The sequence below is a fragment of the Macrobrachium nipponense genome, chromosome 42, assembly GCF_015104395.2.
Source record: "Macrobrachium nipponense isolate FS-2020 chromosome 42, ASM1510439v2, whole genome shotgun sequence".
NCBI classification, from domain to species: Eukaryota; Metazoa; Arthropoda; class Malacostraca; order Decapoda; family Palaemonidae; genus Macrobrachium; species Macrobrachium nipponense.
The window spans coordinates 1,101,475-1,107,033 of record NC_061103.1 but is presented as its reverse complement, the minus strand read 5'-3'; positions in this window follow the sequence as shown (position 1 = coordinate 1,107,033).

Here is a 5,559-nt window from a genome sequence, read left to right as displayed (position 1 = left end):
ATATATATATATATATATATATATGTGTGTGTGTGTATGTATATATATATATATATATTTATATATATATATATATATATATATATATACATATATGTATATACATAATGTATATGTATGTATAATTTTGTTTTTTGTTTTTTGTATAGGACACATTAATGAATGATAAACATCCCATCAAAGTAGGAAAATTGAAGTTATGGTAAAGAACCCCTTAAAATAACAGCATAGTGACATTCCTAACCTTTTCAGAGTAATTGCTGATTACTACGTCAACTGGAAAAAAAATTACGATAATTTGAAAGTTGGTCGTAAATTTTCTTTACATTTGCCTTATCATCAACTTGTCTCTGCTAAAAGAAAAATAAATGAATAGATAAAATCTGCCGATGGATGAGGGGTGAATGAGATTTGCAATATGCAACAGATACATTTGCTTTAATCATCTGTTTCCCATTGAACTGAAACCCCTAAGTGTTTTTTTTTTTATAAGGAGACTTTGATATTCGATTTTCTACTTCCTTCCAAAATGGTACCGGAATTGACCTCACCAGTATTTTCCCTTTTGAGAGTCCTCTGCTGTTTTTATCAAAGTTTCTCGGGGAAATAATGTCTAGGCCTCGGTATCCTTTTTTATCCTACAAGGAAAAATTCCAACATCCTGAATTGACCTCCCTGTTATTGGCGTCCTTTCAGGAATCCTTTAATGACATTTTCTTTTGGGGTTTCCTCCTGTGATTTTTTTTTTTTTTTTTTTTTTTTTTTTTTTTGGGGGGGGGGGTTAGGGGGAGGTGGCGAATGAATGACATGATTCCTGTGTTATTTTTTTACGTTTATTCAATTTTGGCACTTTTGGGTCTGCTATGAAATCTTTAACAATTTTTTAATGTCATATTTGCCATCATAAAAATGTTAGCTGTTAGTGTTTCATCTTCTAGCGTATTCTACGGGCTCTAGTAAGAATTTCATTTAGAAGAGTGAACAAATCCTATTACGATACATACACAGAAAGTACCATTGTAAGTTTTCATCTCGCCAAGAAAATATACGATTAACCCAATGTACTTATTTAGACCAAGTCCAAGGAAAACACGGGAAAGAAGGGGAATAGGGCTTGAGGTGACGTTTGGTAAAAAAAAACTAAACACAAATAAGAAAAATGTCGAAGGAACTAGAGATTATATTTTTATACTTAGTTGACACCCAACAACCTGTAGACGACTTGTGTGGCTCGAATTTTACGTAGTTTTATCACAGCTACTAAAAAAAAGTGCATTTCATGGCCGTGTTTAATTGATTTTCGTCGATAAAATCTCACCAAGACATCGGATATGGATCGTATTTTGGAAATAGCTATTTGAAGCCACAGCCTAATTGGCAAAAATATGCAGTGATATCTAATTTTGATAATTAAGGCACTTATCAAAGTAAATAAAAATTTTTAAAGGGAAACTTAGCTAAATCTAGCAGGCTCGTATATAAAGGCTAGTATAACGTCATTACTAAAGACCCTCCCACTCATTGATACTGTAGTGACGTACGTTACTAGAGACCCCGCCCTTATACTTAATGAATGAAGACGCAGATGTTGGTAGTAGTAGTAACAGTAGTATATGGAATCCTAAATAGTTTCACACATTCAAACTCCCAAGTAGAGTACAATTCAGGAATGGGCATTAAATGAGAATATTAATTTTGTAATACAGTTCCATGGCGAAATCCACGTTTCTGTTGATGTGAAACATGCACCAAGTCTTACACAGTTTCTGTGAAAACCATTGTTACCATGCAGGATAAGTGGAGTATCGTTCTGATACCTGCGAAATTAGCCAAACGGTCTCAGGGTCTATGTGGATAAAGACCAGTATTTAGCCAATGAATAAAACTGCATTATTTAACGTACTTTGTTTTTCTTATGCACACGGCCACATAAAGTGTTGATAATGATATTATTAATCATAATGAGAATAATTACATTAACATTCATTACTGTTACTATCATTATTCTTGTTATTAATATTATAATCACCATCATTATTGTTATTATTCATACTTCGACACCGTATACGTACGCATATATAGACAGATATGGTGCATACATAAATGCATTAACACATAATACATAAATGAAATTTATAATATATACGTATATATATGTGTGTGTGTGTGTGTGTGCGCGCGCGCGCGCGTGTGTGTGTAAGAAGGACAGTAGAATAGGCAAGTTGTTAAAAATGATCGTTGCAGCTAATCAGTGAGATGGTTTATTAGTCAAGCAAATACGGCCATTGTTTATTCTTGGTTTGAAAAGTAAGAAATACTTTGATATAAACAAAATGTTTGTATATATTTCTTTTTCATACTAGTCATTCTAATATAATCCCTATAAAAGTCACCTTTGTCCTCTTGTCTAAATCGTTTTGTGTTTGTGTATCGTCATATTAACCACTTACCCGTTAATAATTAGCATGACGCAAAGGATTCTTTCTTCGTTGCATACTGCAAAAAACACGCAACACGAAAGCAGTCTTGAATCCATGAGGACAATTTGCCAGGCTTGTCATAGGTGAAGCAGCTTTGACCAATGACGATCGGCTGCCCTCGCCCTGTTGTCGGCGGTGTTCAGGTACCGTACCAACTACCTCTAAATGATCGTATTTTCGTTTCAATATGATTGTATTTCACCAGTTCCAAAAGTCTTGTATAGGTGATAATCAAAAGGTAAATAGAAATAGTGTTATAACTGCTATGTATTCCTATAGTTAAAATATAACTTTAAAATGAAAATAGTGATATTGCCATTTGTATATTTACCAATTCCACTTGCTATGATATTGTCCATGTATATATACCAAATTCTTTTTCATTACCGTGGTATCACCAATGGAAACCATAATATCATCGTCATTCTCAACAGTGATTTGCCTAGCCTTTCCTTTAATACAAATTCAAAAAGTGTTAAATATTTGTGATTCACGCTACTAGGAACCCTGCTATTACGTCTGATGTCATAGTTTACGTCACAATTAGCCTCTCTCTGGGTTCCCACTAAATTTTGCTAAGTCTCCCCTTACATTTCTTTTATTTACTTTGATAAGTGCCTTAATTATCCACATTAGACATTACTGCACATTTTTGCCAGTTAGGCCGTGGTTGACAAAAAACAAACAAAACAAAAAAACACAAAACACATGTACTTACCAATCAGTCCAGTTACTCCGGGGGCTATCCTGTGCTGTCCACTGGTTGAGGTCTCAGAAATACCAACAACAACACAAAAAAAGGCAACATACACACCCACTAACAACACCAACAACAACCCTCAACCACAACAACTCACATATAATAACAGGAACTCACATACACCTCAACAAAGACCTCACAGCACAACAACTCTTAAGCAACAATATCAACTAACAAAACAACAACTAAACAACAAACAAAACACAACTTAGCTGACTTTCAATTCCTCTACTAAACTGCTGTCTGAACTACTTATCATCACCAGCCCTCACCAAAGACTGACTGAAAAACTCACTCAAAACACAGAACTCTAACAATCAACAGCACCAGCAGACAGCCCAGAACCCATCAACAACCAATCCAGTCATTAACTATCCATACAGCAATTACACCCTCTCTTTCTCTCTCTCTCACACACACACAGACGTTGTCAAGTGGAACTCCATAACTCCTCCATATTTCCTCCCCTGTTACATTTGACAACGTCTCCTTTCACTCACAACACCCACACTAAACAGTCTTCCGCAACACCCACGGATGCTCAGATGCAGGTCCCCTGAATCTTGTTTGAGGGCCCTCATACACACTCTCAGTTACACCGCCATCAACTTCTCCCAGATCACTTCCAGTCAGACTACCATTACTATCTCCCTCACTACCATCCCCCCAAATCCCATTCACTATCTCATCTACCCCTTCCAACTCTTGTCCGAACATCTCTCGTAACTCTGCCACCAAATCACTTATCTCATTTACACTCCTGCCAAACTCCCGAAGAGACTCATTCATACTGCCAACTACATCCTTACCACCTGATTCCCTTCCCGGTGAAACTTCGCTAAACCCTGTCAATTCAAACCCACACACGCTATATGTATCATTCCTCCCCTCAAGGTCATCTGTATTACATGCCTTATCCACCATTTTTACCCTAACACTAACCCCTCTATCGTGTAGCTCACGTTTCTCCCTTTCATTCCCATTCCTTACCTTCTTCCGCTTTCTTCCATACTCAACCAACACTAACTGCCGATCTTCCAGACCCATTTGCTCACCGACACTCGGCTCACATTTATTCACCTCAACCACTCACTCATCGCATTCTCCCAAACATACTGTCGCATACTAGAGGACCCACCCAACTGAATCCCCTTTTCACTTAGTTTCCCGAATTCCCAGCCTGACTCATCCTCTTTCGCCTACACACACTCGCCACGTGACCTTCCATTCCACATTCAACACACTTCGCACATTGTTCTTTACACATCCTAGCATAATGGCCATTCGTCCCACAGTTGCCGCAAACTATGTTCATACGAGTACCCCGACATCCACTAGCGATGTGCCCTGCCAGTCCACACTTATAACATTTAATATCCCTATCCTTCTTACACTCACTCACCAAATACCCTGTTTGCCCACACCCGAAGCACGCTCCTAACGCCCAACGACATTCATTCTTCCTGTGTCCTGGCTTACCACATCTATGACACTGATCTCCTCGCTCATGACTAAGTGACCCTACTCTTCCAACACTCGCACTCCTATCTCTTTTAGGGCTAACTACACTCACATTACTTGCCCTAACGCTCCTATCTACCACTCGCTCTGCCATTCGCCTCGGCCCTTCCAAAACTGCCTCCCTATAGCTTCTAAACTCTGGAACAACCTCAGCTACTTCAGTCCTAACACTAACACTTCTACTCTCTTTCATACACCTGTCTAACTCGTAATCCTCAACTATTTCTAAAATGTCGTTCCATGTTAACCTTTCATTCGTCCATCGCATTTTCTCCTTACGTTTCAGATTTATAAACTCATATACACTCTCTGGTACAGTCGCCAACAACTTTCGCACTAACTCCTTACACTCATTTATCCCTTCGTCCCCAAACTTTTTCCTGGCTAATGTTTCTAACCTACAGACATACATCGACAATGAGTCACCAACATTCATTCTTGCCTCTTCAAAATCTTGCTTTCTCCTATATCTAACGCTACTCTTTATCCTCTTTGCCTGTTCTACAATCCTAGCTTTTACACTCTCATACGGCACATTTCCTACACTCATCATCACTCCATACATACTCAACAAGAATCCTGTCAAAAAGCTACCTAACTCTCTTGCCCACACTCTCTTGTTATCCCCATACTTTGCCTCACAATACCTCTCATATTCTTTAAAAAAAGTCCTCTATGTCCCTACTACTATATTCCTCATATTGTGCACATCGGGGTACCTCTCTCATATACACAGCCTTTCGTAACTCTTGCTCACTCTCACTCTCACTTTCGCTACTTCCATTCTGACCCATCTTT